Consider the following 17,355-nt stretch of genomic DNA (forward strand, 5'->3'; position numbering starts at 1 on the left):
ACCATTCTTCTGAATTACTACCAACTTTACGATTATTATTTGCCAATGTATTTCTGACTTTTTATCCACTGTTTTATTACATCTTTCACTACAGTCAAACTTATCTGAGATTTACTACATATTTTGAAGAAGATAATACTTAAGGTGACATTTATTTATCCTAGTGAGACATGTATGGCATAGGGGCAATGAAAATTATTGAGAGGTTCTCAGGAGGATCCCAGTAGATGAAGATCATAATTTCAGAATTCTGCTGTTTTCCTCTTGTGCGGATCAGCCTTCCTTTGGACACCATGGAAAACCATGATTTTAAGTGTAGTAGAAAAGGCAATGTTAAGTCATCAGAAAGTTCACAACATCCTTTTCCTTCTATAATCCAGGAATCACTATTAATTTCCTACTCTCTTCCATGTCCCAACCTATACTCTTAAGAATTTAGGGAAAGACTGAAAAGTTTTTTCTCCTCACATAAATATTTGAGAAATGTATAGCAAGGCAGATAAATGTCAGAGTTAGAAGCTTGAATCTCAAGATTCTGTGTTTTTGAAATATTTATACTAATTGAGATGTGTTGGGTTTGAGATTTGAGTACAATTCAGGTTTGAGTATACACAAGAGAAATTAATATAAGTATGGGGTGATTAGAAAGAAAATAGCCTATATTTTCATAAATATCTTAATTTTTTTAAAAGCAAGTTTGCATACATTGATATATCTATAATTACCATAATAGTTTTGATTCCATTAAAAAGTTACAATGGTAATATATAAATAAAATTATTTATCTTCTTATTATCTCTGTGACATAATTCCATAATTAGGTTTGTAACAGTTGAAGAGAGGAGAAAAAGTTTGCTAAAGACAGAATTTCATATTTTTAAAATTTATAATAAAGTTTCAATCCTTGATTATGCATTTTTCAAAAGTTAAGGCTGATCTAGGGTTTTTGTATAGATATAATCTGCCAATCCCTCAATCTTCCTCGCAAAGAAAAGCCCCAAGCTTTTCTTCAGAATTGACAAGACCTTGTCTGGTTATCATGCAGGAAAGAGCTAAAATTCAAACAATCTATATTTTAAAGCTGTGTTAGAGCCACGAGAAATAAAAATAACAATGGAAAAGAAAATCTGAACTTTTTCAATTTTCCTGTATAAGGATAAAATGTGAGATAATGATTACAATTAAAAAAATATTAGATATATATGGAACTATACATATTCAAGAAAGGCTGCTACTCTGTAAATGGTTCTGTGAGAACTATGTGGCATCCAATCATCACAACCATATATGGCAGCTGTGGGCATGGGAAATTTACCTTAAAAAATCCCCAATCTTTAAGGTCAGTTCTAAATCCTTAAGCAAAGCAAAGATAGAGGATATACATTTCTCTGAGTAAAATACACCGGATATTTGGCCCTGTATGGTTTTGGGTAAATATTCTAGAATGAGAGTCAAAATGACATTGAGATGTAAATGTTTTGTTTTAATGATGTTGATCAGTAAATATTACTCAGTTGTGTCCTAATTGCAATCTTTACCTCATAACATTTTGAAAAGGAAATGGAATGAGTGAATTAAAATAAAAAAAAAAAACATACTTGGGAGGCAGAATATTGGTGATACAAAACAATTGTGATGAAATGTGTTATTAGTTTCAAATAGTTTTTATGGCCCAAAAGTTCTTTCAGAAATATAGAAAGGTACTTTGAAAAGCACAGGTCAAAAGACAGAGAAAAAGAAGTTAATATTGGGGGGTGGAATCTTTAATACCATGTCATATAATGAGAAGCACTGACTAGGTAATATACAACTAATTAAGGATATACAAGAAATCAAACGTTTGTTAGCATATACTTGACAATGATCATAGAGTTATCCCATCTCAAATTTAACATAGTTATATGTGAGAATAATTGCTAATCTGTAATTGGAATTTATCACCTGTCAGTCAGAATATTGACATGACTTTCTTTGTGTGTGTGTGTGTGTGTGTGTGTGTGTGTGTGTGTTTATTTATTTTTGAGAGAGAGAGAGAGAGAGAGAGAGAGAGAACATGAGTGGGGGAGAGGCAGAGAGAGAGAGGGAGGGAGGCTCTAGGCTCCGAGCTGTCAGCACATAGCCTGATGTGGGACTTGAACTTGTGAACTGTGAGATCATGACCTGAGTCGAAGTCAGATGTTCAATGGACTGAGCCACCCAGACGCCTCGACATGACTTTCTTAAGAAAACTTAATATAAATATGAGGAGGAAAAGGGTTATTGAATTTTCTGGCAAATAAGTGATTATTTATATTGTTTTAAGACTCTCCATTTCAGTATAAAATGAGTATGCTTAGAGAGTAAAAGAAGGAAGATATGAAGAAATTCAAGTATTAACTGTACTAAAGTAAATAGAATATTTTCAGTTTCTATGTTGTCTTTTTAAAAATGGTAGACAGGTAGGTAATTCAGATAATCTCTCATTTTAAAATGAGAGGGGGCACCTGAGTGGCTCAGTCGGTCAAGCATCCGACTTCAGCTCAGGTTATGATCTCACAGTCTGTGAGTTCGAGCCCCCCGTCTGGCTCTGTGTTGACAGCTCAGAGCCTGGAGCCTGCTTCTGATTCTGTGTCTCCCTCTCTCTCTGCCCCTCCCCTGCTCATGCTCTGTCTCTCTCTGTCTCAATAATAAATGAAAACATTAAAAACATTTTTTTTAAATGAGAGACTCTTTTTCTTTCCTCCCTGTCTAGTTCTTATAAAAGCAAATCTGTATCTTTGAACACCCCTATAATGGCTTAGATCTTTATATTATCTAACCTTTAAACGTGTGTGTATTCTCACTTTTAAAATCAGTATTAATGCCTAACCCAGAGGATTGTAATGGGAATTTAATGCCATAATCTTCTTGAATAGCATGCCATTCCAACAATTATTTCCCAATCTTTTTAAAAGAAATCTTATGGAATTATATGTTATATAATTCTATTTTCATATTATTCTATATGTGCAAATTGCTTGATAAATCTTATGTTGTTGAGGGCTCGATTTTTGTCTTTTATTTATCAGCTATGACAGACACATAAGGCTCGTTAGCTTGTCATATTGATTTTGTGAAGGAATTCTGGTATCTTTTACTCATACTGTGCATTCAGCAGATTATTGAAAATTTTATTAAGTGCTGTTAAACAGTATAGAGAACTGGAAAATAAGACTAAAACTTAGTGTAGCTTTACTCTTCAAGATCCTTCAGCCTGATTAAGAATCAAATCAACATGAGATAGACTAATAGGAGAAAATCAAATGTAATTTCTTACATAAAGGAAATCCACACAGACATAGAAATTCCAAAGATAGTAGGGCAAATGAGGTATATATGCCATTCTGAACTAAGGAGAAGGAAGTAGGGGTCTGGGACTTCAAAGGGAAGGAATGCAATTCACAGGAAGATGAAAAAGAGTAAATATTTGGTAAACAAACATTTGTAGGGGTGCTCATAAACAATGGGACATAGAGGGCTTTGATCAAACAGGCCTTGCCAGGTTCCTCCCTGTCTACCATACCCAGTTCATTTCACAGTGTGGTTACCTACAGTGATAGATCTCTTCCCGGAGCAGGTCCTCTAACTAAATTCTTTTAGGTAGTTGTAGAAAAGGTAAAGAGCTTTTCGTGAATCTGTTGGGCTTGATTCCTTTCAACTCAAAAAGAATCTTTATGACAATGTGGCCCATCTTGGAGCACCCTATTCTTGGCCCTTATAGTCCTATGGGGATAAACTCATGGATCCGTTATCTAAGAAGCTATGCTTTGCTCTAACTCATCTTTACCATTGATTAAAAGTGTGAGACTTGGTAAAATTACATTTTAATTTGTCAATTTTTATCTCTAATAATGTTGGTACCTTCTGTCCAGTGGAAAAGATAATTACAAAATTTACATTTTATTGTCCTGTAGGGCAACTAGTTTTGTAGGACAGTGAGTAACCAATTTGCATCTCACCCAACAATTTTATTCTAATATTAATACATGAGTTTCTTATAAATACATGGGTCTTCAAACACTCTTTGAATAGCCTTAGCATTTTATTTCTTCACTGATTAACTAAAATAAAATACTTGACATATGTTCTGAATAAAATATTTAACATACATTCTGCTATTTATGAGAAAGTCACTTTTGTGTAACTGTTTGAAAATTGTACTTTACCAGTGCTATGGGCCCAATGTTGAATTACAGTGCAGGTTTTCGGACTTTTCGTTTTTGCCCAGTGCTACATACAGATAGCAATAGAAAATATTCTAGATCCCAACACAGAGAAAAAAATATATATATACTTCTGTGCTCAGAGAGGGTAGAGATAATGAAACTAGAATAAGGAAAATATAATTTTGGTGAAATAAATAGTAAGGATTATTAGAAGCTATTTGCAAAGCTGCCGAACTAAAAAAAGTAGGAACTTTAAAACAGGACCTAATGAAACCATGGAATAGAAAATTGGTAAAATACTTATATGTGGGCCAAAGTATCTCATTGAGTTGGTATCATAGAACGACAGATTATTTTTGACCCAAGGAATCCCCTATGCTACTTTAGGAATAAAAACAAACAAACAAACAAACAAACATGCATGAACAGTTAAAAGTCTTGTTTTAACTTTGCTTCCTTTAAATAACAAGCCCAAAAGAAGTCAGAAGACCTCAGATCCAACACCTACTTCCCTACTTGCTTTTATCTGCAATTCTTGGTAATGGCAGTTTGGGTTCCAGACATTGAAAGCCTGTGTTTTCTCAGACATGCTGCTTTCCCAGGGCAGTGCTGTGAGCAACTCAGTAGCACGCCCATGGAATGAAGACCACTGAGGAGATGAGTGACTGTAACGATCATTTTGATTTTGATTATCTGCCTAATTTTGGGTTCCAGTTGATTTTAAAAGCAGAGATAAAATGTGCATAATCATCCAGGAAGAATCAGTTCCAACATTCCCTGTTAATTTATTCCTCTTTTTAATAGATTGCATTCATTAATTATAAATGGTCCTATAACCTAAAGCAACCTGAGCATCTGGAGAAAAGTTTTGGCAACAGAAACACATGCTGCTCCCACTCAGGAAACAGTAAGCACAGTAATCTGAAAATAGTTCTTTACTTCAACACAGGGAATTATTCTTGGGTAGTCAGTAAATGAGTGTAACATTTTAAGCAGTATCGTATGATGTGAAAAACTGTAGAGGATAATCATACCAGAAGCAAAACTATCAAGTCCTTCAGCCTTTCCCTAAACATCCTATTTTAATGTTATTTATAAAACCAGCAAGGAAGGGTTAACTAAGTAAACTGTGCTCCATTTCTTCAGTCCCAGGTTCTCTGTCTGGCCTCTCATGTTGTTTAAAAACTATGTTGGCCCGTAGATTTAATATCAAGTAATGTTTGTGATTTTCAAGAAGATAAAATAATCTTGTAATAACACATTTACTTCCATCAAACATAACAGAGTTTATTTTCTTTAGAAAACACAATGCCAACTTGAATTACTTTTCACAAAGTACATTTATTTCCATCTTTAGAAAACACTTACGGTTAAGTGTATATTTTAAACTAGGGCATTCTGGTACTCAGGCAGAAACCATTATCTCTGATTAATCTCCATATTGTATCTTCTGTAACTAAATGCGTGACTTACAGTGACATTCAAATTTTGTTGAGAGTTATCTTTATTTGTAAAAATTATTTTTTAAAAAAGTTAACCATGTTTCTGATGTGATTTAGTCATTGTAATGCCTGAAGGCAAATGACTAAACTAGTTGATTTCTCAATGTCCCTTTCAAAGGGTTGGTAATGCCGTCTTTTAAGTCTGCCACTGAAATATAGCACAGATGCTCATCTTTATTTCTATCAGGTTAAAACTTAGTTGGGCAGCTTTGGGAGGCTGCAAAGTCCTCTCAGGAGGGTATCCAAGCACACACTACAGCAATCTGCCACCCTGTTCACACGTCACTCAGCTTTCCTCGTGTCCCTTCCCATCTCAGTTTAAATATCACTCAAATCCAACTGCAAATATATAATCAGCTCTCTCAAATTATATTTATCATAAAGACAGCCAATTATATCTGTGAAATCATAGCTATAGAAAATAAATCCTCGGAGGGGCATCTGGATGGCTCAGTTGGTTAAGAGTCGACTCTTGATCTCTGCTCAGGTCATGATCTCAAGGTTTGTGAGATTGAGCCCCACATCGGCTCTGTGCTGACAGCATGGAGCCTGCTTTGGATTCTCTCTCTCCCTCTGTCTGTCTGTCCCCCAATCATTCTTTCTCAATCTCTCTCTCAAAATCAAAAACATTTAAAAAAAAACCTTTAAAAAAAAAAGAAAATAAATCCTTTGAGACCTCTATTGATAAAGAAATATAGTCAAAACAGTTTTATTGGATTTCTATTTTAAATCTAGATTAAATATGATTTATATCCAAAGCTGTAATTTAATTTGAAGGGATAAGGAAAAGGACCATTGACAAAAGCCTCAAAAATATTTTTTTTACTGAGAAACAATTTTTTTAAATGTTGTTCTGTGTTTACAGAGAGAGGGAAATAGAGGGATGACAATTATTTAGTAATTATAAATCTACTAAGACAAATCTGAAAAGAACAATAGAAAATTGATTTGATAGAACCATGGGTATTTACAATTAACATTCAGTCACCTCATTCAATAAAAGAATGATAAGTATGCACAATATATCCGATATTATTCATTTAAAATGTTTTTTTAATGTTTGTATTCTTATTTTTGAGACACAGAGAAACAGAGCATGAGCTGGGGAGGGGCAGAGAGAGAGGGAGACACAGAATCCAAAGCAGGTTCCGGGCTCTGAGCTGTCAGCACAGAGCCTGACACACGGGGCAGGAACCCATGAACCATGAGATCATGACCTGAGCGGAAGTCAGACGCTCCGTCGACTGAACCACCCAGGCTCCGCTTGGACATTATATAATTTAATGAATTATAAATTCATTAAATACATATGTACTGGCTGAGTATAATATAGTTGACAGTGCTTGCTGCCAGGAAAACACTGAATTTCTTACAAACCAGACAGCCTAACAGAAAGCCCAGATGATTACACAGGTAAAATGTGTAAAATTGTAAAGATTGTCCTGATAAAAGTGTGTCATGGGAGCATGGGGCTGTCCTAGGGGCTCACAGCACAGACACAAGGTCAGGAGAGGCCTCCATGGTGAGAAGACTCACTCTTAAAGTTGAATACCATTTAAGAGAAGTCCAGGAAAAGGGAAGAGGGACATGTATTCTAGAGATAGAAAATAATAAGGGAAATTGTGCAGAAACTAAGAGATACATTATTTTTTTTTCTCATGGGTACAGCGAATGTTTACAATATACTAACAAGAAGGGGCTAGAAATTAATTCAAGACCAGATTGTTAACAAAACTTGAGGGTCATATTTATGTATTAGTACTTTATCTTATATCACAGTAGGGTGTTAAGTAGGCAGAAAGATGTTCATATCCATGTCAGAAAGGTCTCTCTCCTAAAATTGTGATGAATGAATTTGATAAGAACCAGAAAAAAGGTGAGAAGACAAATTAGAAGGTTCTGGCAGCAGTGTGTGAAGGAAATAAGAGTGAAATCCAAAGGGACAGAGTGGGGGGGGGGGAGAGATTTGAAATTTAATTAAACGCAGAAATGACAGGACTTGGTTATTCACTGAATGTTGATGATAGCAGAGCAGTTGAGGATTCTACTAGCAAGAAACAAATGGATATATTGCTGCGCATTAAAAAAAATGAGGAAGAGAGTGATTTTGGAGACAACTTCTAACATTGGCAATTTAATCTATGGAAGTGAATTTAATTGACCAGATGGAGTATATAAAATAAGAAGAAAGAGGACTTAGGACAGAAGCTTGAGGAATGTTATAATTTAATTACAAGTAAGAGAGAATGAGATATATAAAGTGAGAAAAGAAACATCAGTAGGGTGGTGGCATGAAAGTTAAAACCTATATTGTACTCTATGTTAACTAGCTAGAATTTAAATTAAAAAAAATAAATAAACAAAAAGAAAATTTCAAGAGAGGGATTCAAGTGTCAAATCTGGACACAGTAAGACAATGTAAGGATCAGAACTGTCCACGGTCAAGGTGAGTAGCAATGGCATTAAGAGGAATTTAGTGAATGGATGATGTCCAAATCAAAATTGTGGTGAATTTAGGAATGCACAGGAAATTGAGAAAGCAAAGATAATAAATACTAACAATATACTTGAAAATAATTTGCCTATAAAAACTGGGAAATGGTGGGGGTGCCTGGGTAGCTCAGTTAGTTAAGCATCTGACTTCAGCTCAGGTCATGTTCTGGCGGTTTGTGGGTTTGAGCCCGGCATCGGGCTCTGTGCTGACAGCTCAGAGCCTGGAGCCTGCTTCGGATTCTGTGTCTCCTTCTCTCTCTGCCCCTCTCCAGCTCATGCTCTATCTCTCTCTGTCTCAAAAATAAAAAATATAAACATTTAAAAAAATTTTAAATGAATAATGCATACTCTGCGTTATTCTCTGCAGAGAATGTGCATACTCTGGCTCTCTCTCAAAAATAAATAAATATTAAAAAAATTTTTTTTAAAGTGCAAATGGCACTATGGTCTATAAAAGCAAGGCACTCCATCAAAGCAGGGCTGTATATGTACGTGTGTACTGATATGGAGACAAAGTAGGCAATTGGAACAAACATGGAAACCTCTTGCAATTTTCCAAATTTTATGACTAGACAACTAGAAAACATTCATTGAATGCCATATTTATTTGTGTGCTGTATGTTTCTTGTATACTATATCTATTCTAGGGCTGGTGGATCAAAGCTAAACAGAGAAATAATGCATAAGTACTTTGTATACTGTTTTAAAAATATGAACAGTAAGTAGAAAAACAACTAGAAACAGTGTTGTAATCTGATGTTAGTAAGCACAAGAAGAAAAAGTTCAGGAAAAATGGAAAAAAAGAGGGAACCAGGTGTATAGGGCCATCTGCCAAGAACATTAATTTCTGGGGGAGGAACCAGTCAGCCTAAACGAGGATTTCAAGAAGTGGAGGGAAGGGATCTCTCAAACTAACCTCCTACTTCCTTTTTTTTAAATTAATTAATGTATTTATTTATTTAATTTATCTGGTGGTTTCCCACAGCCTGAACTCCAGCAGAAGCAAAAAGAGCCTGTTGACACTTACTTCCCAGTCCATATACAATGATTTTCTTGGACATGTTCAAGATTGTTCAAGTGTAGAGATTGGGTCTGGGGCATGAGTAGCATAAGATACCTAGCACAAAGTAGTCAATATTGGAGATACTAAGTTTGAGAAAATTATGAGACCCTAAGAGGAACTCTCTAGAATTCTCTTTTCTAGAATCTGGAAGTCAGCCAGGGCATTTCAGCTAGAAACTACATCTTGTATACTGCTAATTTTTAAGAGATGACTTTACAGGTAATAATGGCCACATGTTATTGAATATTTATTGCCTTACAGGATTCGATATAACTTCAAATATTTATAAATTTATATTAACTTCTATCACAAAAGCTCTACATTTTATGCATGAAGAAACTGAGTTTAAAAAGATACTGCTTAAAATTCATGCAAAAAAGTGGGGCAACCAGATCTGTTTAACCCCAAAGTCTTTCTATGATCTCACTTAATCTCTTCAACACCCATGTGATAGTTAATATTATAATTCTCCCCGATTAGAAATCCAGTCATTCAGAGAAATTCTGAACAGGATGATATTTTTGTCTCTTTTTTAAACTAAAATATCTTGAGAGTTTGGCATATAATAGGAATTCCACAAGTACTTCTTGAATGAATTAAATAAATTGGCCAAGATCTTATGCCCAGCAAGCAGTGAGGCCCGGTTGCTACCTCACATTCTTTCCCTTTATGTGGCACCTAATTATCAATCCCATGATGAAACTTCTTAAAAAGTAATGGTTTTTAAAAGGATATGAATTACAGTGGAGGGATATAATGTGAAAAGAATTATATCATCTGAGCAGTCAGAGAAAATGATACATCACGTATATTGAGGACAGGGAGATCTAAGCACTTATATTGTGGGAGCAGCAATGTCTTTATTAATTTAGCAATTAGTCATTGCGCAGACAGCGATCCCAGCTAAATCCTCTGAAAGCAGGTGGAGCTGGCATTATAAAAAATTTTTGTTCTTGAAGTCAAGAAATTGTGATCTGGAAATAATTCAGCAAGAATGAAAACAAAGTTATACTGGCATTCTCTCTCTCCACTATTCCTAATGACTTAAGTTTATCTTATCTCTTTGACAACTCATAATTGTAATAATGTGAGAAAATATGAGAGTCAACTGTCATAGCTAAATTTTCCTGAGTCAAGTTTTAAGTATCAACAGTCATTCTCTGAAATTTGTCAAGGTCTGGCAAATACTGTATCTTCTCTCTAAATTTGTGAGGTTTTTTTTTTTTTTTTAATTGTCAAATATGGGCGGGAGTTTAATATTATTATCTAAAAACGTGTACTCGTGCATAAGACTGTGCCTGACATAGTGTCTGCTATCCTTTTGGTGACAGACATGTATGTGATCTAGAACATATTCTCAAATGTTTTCTTAACCAAATTACCTAAAAGAGTACTCCTTAGCAAGGTCTTTCTCCCCTTCTGCTGTCTCTGCCTTTTTTTATTTTTTTTAATTTTTTTTTTTTTTTTTTTTTTTAATTTTTGAGACAGAGAGAGACAGAGCATGAATGGGGGAGGGGCAGAGAGAGAGAGGGAGACACAGAATCGGAAACAGGCTCCAGGCTCTGAGCCATCAGCCCAGAGCCTGACGCAGGGCTCGAACTCACCAACCGTGAGATCGTGACCTGAGCCGAAGTCGGACGCTCAACCGACTGAGCCACTCAGGCGCCCCATGCCTTTTTTATTCTTTAGAGAACTTTTCCTTGTTTGACATTATCTAAAATGGATTTATTATTTGTTTATTTATTTACTGTCTTCAAACTGGAATGCAAAATCTTTGAGGGGTAAACACTTCGCCTCTTTTTTACCAGCTTCTAGGTGCTCATTAAATATTTGTTATATGAATAATTACAAACCCAATTCCTTCACTAACCTTCATTAAGTCAGTTTTGTGCCATTATTTTTATTTCATTTTTTTTAAAATGTTTATTTATTTTCCAGAGAGAGAGCACGAGCAGAGGAGGGATACAGAGGGGGACAGAGGATCCAAAGTGGGCTCTGTGCTGACAGTACAGAGCCCAGTGTGGGACTTAAACTCATGAACCCTGAGATCGTGACCTGAGCCAAAGATCAAGACACTCAACTGACTGAGTCACTCAGGTGCCCTGGTTTGGTCTGTACTATGTTTATTGTGATATAAGGCAAGATTTTAGAACATCAGGATTGAAAAGTGATTTTGAGCTTACAGTCAAAATTCACATCTTCTAAGTGAGAAATCAGTCTCCAGACTTTAGACTAAAACTTTCCCTTCTCTCCACCCCTACTATTCCCTATTGCAAATGAGATCCTTCAAAAATTGTGCAGAGAATTTACTATTAGATGTTTTGAGGCATACTTAGTGTGGATTGTGCCTACAGTCCCATCCTCCCAGTCCTATTACTGTTCCTTGTGATTGTCAAGAGACGACTGAGCATGGAGCCTGTATTATTTATCATTGACTGGGGTACATAGTGTGGTGTTGGGCATATTGAAGGTGACTATGAAATTTTTCCTGAAAAAGTGAACACTGACTGCTATGTGATCATCAAACTATGAACATATAGTAAATAATAATCAACCCTCATTTATTAAGGACTCGTTACGTACTAGGCACTCAGGTGTTTTGACATGGACTGTATGACTTCAACCTCACAATAATCCTACTAGAGCTGAAATATTATTGTCTTCATTTGTAAACTAGAAAGGTTGTTTTGAGAGGCTAATTAGCTACTTACTTGGTAAAATTACTCACTTAGTAAAACTAATCATATACATATCTCTTGTGCCAAAAATTCTATTGTTAAGTATATGCCAAACAATAGTGTGCAGCTCTTTCTCTATATATACAAATATTCATGCCATTACTTTTAGCAATAGTGCAAAAATTTAACCAAACTTATGTCCACTATTATTAAAATAGAAAAATAACATATGATCTACTCATGGAATGGAATAGTGTATAATCATGAGAATGAATGAATTGCAACCATACACAAGAATATGGATGACTCTCAATGAAAGTTGGTATTGAGCAAAAGGAGCCAGATACAAATGTGTGTCTTATAAGTCCATTCACATAAAGTACAAAACAGGCAAACATAGTCTCTGTTAGAGGTTAACATAGTGATTACTTATGGGAGGTGTAGTGACAGGATGAGGCTATGGGCCAAGTGGGTAGGGGGATCTTCTGAGATACTCATTTGCTGGATTGTACTAAGTTGACTAGATTAAACTATGTGATTAAATTTTCCATCTCCTTCTGGTATGGTTCCAAGTGAAGATTAAATAAAAGAGGAAGTTGAACACCAGCAGTTGCCATTATTCTTGGAAAGTGGTCATAGTTAGCCATGGGGATGGACAGACACAGTGGTGGCCCTAGACTATATTTTCTTCCATCTACTCTACATTCAGTCATCTTTCTGACTGCTAGTCCTACTGACCAACAGAGACTCTGGACCCACCAACAGACACCTGGCTATCGACCCCATGGTGGGAGTTGCATCAAAGCAACAGCATCTCATAAGCCCCTTTACATTATTCCCACTCACAGTCTCATTCTGGAAGCTGCAGATGTTTCTTTTTTTTTTGTTTTTGTTTTTGTTTTTGTTTTAAATTTCCCTGCTAACTCTAAGTTATCTCTTCTGACTTATGTCTTAGTCAGGTTCACCCTCTGACTTTTCATTCCAAACCTTCAGTTACAATGCTCCTCCCACATTTGTAAAGTATAATCTCACACTAAGTTCTTTATTTACTTATTTCTCATAGTAAGTCTACTTCCTCAAGTGAACCCTTACTGATTCATTGGTAACATTCCATTTCTTGACGTGGTTGTTTGTTACATGGGTTTGTTAACTTTCGGAAAAATTCATGAAGCCCTATACTTATAGTTTTTGTAAATTTCCAATTATACTTTGTGCTTTAGCTAAATGTTTACTTATAAAGCTGCTTGCAGGAATGAGAAGAGCATTTATCCTAGATAGAATTCAAGTTTATTGTCACAACAGAGAAGCATAAACTTCTCTGCTGAGAATGTATATTCTTCCAAAGGAATCACACTGTTTACCTTTTCGTGTAAGACATCCCTGTATCATTTATCAAAAATTCTAATGTAAGAAATTATTGTGTAGTATTGCCTAATGTGGTTATTTCAAATCTCATTAAATGCCTTCTGCAATATTAACTGTAGAAGCTTTCCTTCAGTTCCAAAAATGTACTGCCTGAAAGTATTAGGTACTTTAAAAACTCAGGTACATTCATGAGTTACCATCTAATGATAAAACTGACCTTATTGGACACCTGATGTAATTTAGAATCCCAGTCTGTTCACCTAGCAATTTACTAAATGGCAAGGAAATACAAATATGAAGCAAGAAGTGTTCTTTGAATAATAGTTATTGAACGAAGGGAAAGTTCAGAGTGGACATCTATTGTATACAGGTATGGAAGGCTGAATAATGGCCTGGAAGGAAATCTGGGTTCTAATCCTTATAACCCGTGTGTATTGCCTTGCATAGAGGAATTGACTTTGATATGCATTAAGATATGATTACGGTATCTTATGATTATGAGATATGATTGAGTTAAGGAGACAGAAAATATGGGTAAGTCTTAAATGCAATGATGGAGTCAGAGGGAGATTTGACAGACAAAGAGAAGAGAAGAAAGCAATGTAATAATGGAAGCAGGGGCAGAGAAGGCAATGCAATGAAGGGCCATGAACCAATGAAACAAAGTTAGTCTCCTGAAGCTGGAAAAGACAAGAAAATTATTCTTACCTAGAGTTTCCTAAGGGAGCACGATTCTTCTGACACCTTGATTTGGGCCCAGTGAAGCCCACTTCAGATTTCTCGTCTCCCATATGATAAGAGAAATAATTTGTATTGTTTTAATCCATGCAGTTTGTGGTAATTTATTAAAGTAAGCATGGGAAGCTAATGCAAGAGTAGATGGAAGGCCTCAAGGACTTAAACACTTACACGCATGAGGAATAAGTGCACCTTTTAGAAAGGGAGGACAAGAAGGAAAAATAAACTCAAACAAATAATGGTACTTCACACTCTACCAACTTAAACAGAGATGGGATCCAAAAACATGATGAGATTTTATTTTATTATTTTATTTTATTTTATTTTATTTTATTTTATTTTATTTTATTTTATTTTATTTTATTTTATTTTATTTTTGAGACAGAGACAGAGAATGAACAGGGAAGGGGCAGAGAGAGAGGAAGACACAGAATTTGAAACAGACTGCAGGCTCCGAGCTGTCTGCACAGAGCCCGACGTGGGGCTCGAACCCATGAACTATGAGATCATGACTTGAGCCGAAGTTGGACGCTTAACCGACTGAGCCACCCAGGTGCTCCCAAAAACATGAGGAGATTTTAACTCTGTAGAAGTAGTAGTCTCCAATGATTACATTCTCCATGAGTCCAGATAACCTTGGTCATAGGTTACTTCTCTTACCAATGACATTGATATTACAAGAAAGTAATATTTAATTTAACTAAGCCATGAGTGGATATAAGGCCACATTTGGCATAGTAATTTTCTATGGAAGGAAGTTCTAAGGTGAAATTTGTTAATTATTTGAATCACTGGACAAGACTAAGGTCAATGCGAGAAATATTTTGAGATGGTCTGTGCTTATATATTATAAATTTGATGTGTGTAAATATCTATGCTCACTCAAAGAACCAGGTTTGAGACTATGCACTTTATCTTAGAGATATTGTTGTAAACCTCGAGAGGTTTGTTCTAAAAATTATTCGCATTGTTAGGTGATTCCTATAAGCCATTCCACACATCTCTAAAGTTACACAACTTGTATTAGTTACCAGTGATTTTTAGAATATTCTCATTTTTTTATACCTTCATTAAGAGTTTCTTCCCTGGATTTTTGCTACGCTGCCCGTTTTCTAGTCTCTGATTTTTATTTATTTGTATTTACATACTTGAATCAGTCTTCAAAATGATTCACCTCATTCACTTTTTTCTGATTCACACTGAATGCTTGCTAGGACTGCCACATGGATTTAGTCTCTGAAATATGGCCTCAGGCCGCTGTGGTGCAGGAAAGGGTTAACTCAGCGGGACTTTGTTGCCCTCCCTCTGTACTCCCCAGAAAGGCTTATTTTAAAGACTACAACTGAGCTCTTAGAATGTTCTGTCTCGTAAGGTTGTTTGTGTATGCCTGAGGCCTTGTGACATACTGTACCAGTTTATCCAAATAGTTTACACTAATAATGTTATTTATGGTGAACACCTGCTTTCAATCTGGGGGTCTAGGGCTTCAGTAACTAAAGTCAGTCACACAGGCACTGTAAGACGCCATGATTGTGACTGACCCCAATAAATTCTGGAAAACCAGGCTCAGTGGAACTTCCCTAGTGGGCAACTCTTTGCACTTGTTACCACACATCATTGCTGGAGGAATTAAGCTCCTTCGGTTGGTTACTCTACTGGGAGGGTCACATAGAAGCTTACGCCTGGTTTCCTTTGGACTTTGCCCCACGAACCTTTCCCTTTGCTGGTTTTCTCTGTCTTGTCTCATTGCAATAAACTGTAACTGCAAATATAAAAAAATGATTGCGTTCTGGCATCCTTGTGATTGACTTCAATCAAGATTGAAGGTAGTGTTAGGAACCCCTATGATAGTCTTTTTTCCAGATCTATGTCAACAAAGGTTTTTCTCCCACACTCCCATGGATGGTGCTACAATACCATGCTTGCTGTTTTCCCAACAAAGTACTGAACAGAATGTGGTTAGAGCAAAGAAAAAAAAAAAAGATTGAGCAGAAAGTGATTTAATGATAGGAGAAAGAAAACCTGTAAATGATCCTTGTACCTCTCTTAATATCTTTCATTGATTTTACATCATTCTGTAACTGAGAAAAAGCTCATACGAGGAAAGGATAAGTCAGCTGTGACTTTTTGTGCGTCTACTTAAGTTTGAATTCAATTCTTATTTTTATTCCATGGTTTCTTTGTAATAATTGTGTTAGCCTAGTGCCCTTTTTGTGAAGATAAGTTAAAATAAGATGATATAGTCTGTAAATGTTCCTTATGAGGCGTAGGTAAAGGTATCTTAATAGGTAGGATGTGCATAGTTGAATGAAGGCCTCACACTCAATCTCCAAAAGTATGAGCTATTTGTGGCTGAATTTTGCACCGTCCCCCGCCAAAATGATGTTTTGAAGTCTTAACCCTCATTATCTCAGAATGTGACTGCATTTGGAGAAAGGGGTCTTTAAAGAGTAATTAAGGTTTCCTGAGGTCAGTAGGGTGGGCCTACTCCAATCTGATTCGGGTCCTTATAACAGGAGATTAGGACACATTCTGAGGAAAAGCCATGTAAAAAAAAAAAAAAACAAACAAACAAACAACAAAAAAAAACAAAAAAACAAAACAAAACAAAAAAAACCCTGACTCTATCATGGCTTTGATCTTGCACTTCTATCCTCTAGAATCGTGAAAAAATTAAGTTTTGTTGTTTAGCCATTCAGTCTGATTTTTATTATGGCAGCCCTAGGAAACTAATATACTCTCCAAATTGTAAAACTTCCGATGGACCTTTGGAATGAATTTCAAATGACCTCTAATTCTTTTTAAATAATTTTCTGATATACACAATGAAGGTGCCATCACCAGTCTGATATTACATATTAAATATTGCAAAGCAATGTATTTCTTATCCTTTAAGAAAAAAATGATGTTTCTCCTCTAGAGCTTTTTATAATCCAGATTTATCTATCAGTGATTCCTGACCTACAGGCCATTGCCCAGGTGACTGATGATTGAATACAGTGAATTTATGAATTCATTTGTATATCAAACAATAACTCTATGGTGAATAACTAATACCTACGTAGATCAATATTGTAAACTTTCAGATGTATGTAGATGATATTCTGAACACAAGAGACAAAATCATTTCTAAGTATTTCTGAATGCATTGTAGTGCTATGTCATTAATCAATGAATTCTAAGAGAAAAGTCATATAGGAGTCTACATGTTTTTCATGTTATAAAAATAACCATACTAAGCATAGAGAATCCACATAAGGATACCATCTTCAATTTTAAGTAAGGCTGGAAAATGTATATTTTTTCTTAGGCAAAATAGCACAGGGCATGAC

Source organism: Felis catus, chromosome B3 (assembly GCF_018350175.1).
Source record: "Felis catus isolate Fca126 chromosome B3, F.catus_Fca126_mat1.0, whole genome shotgun sequence".
Lineage (NCBI taxonomy): Eukaryota > Metazoa > Chordata > Mammalia > Carnivora > Felidae > Felis > Felis catus.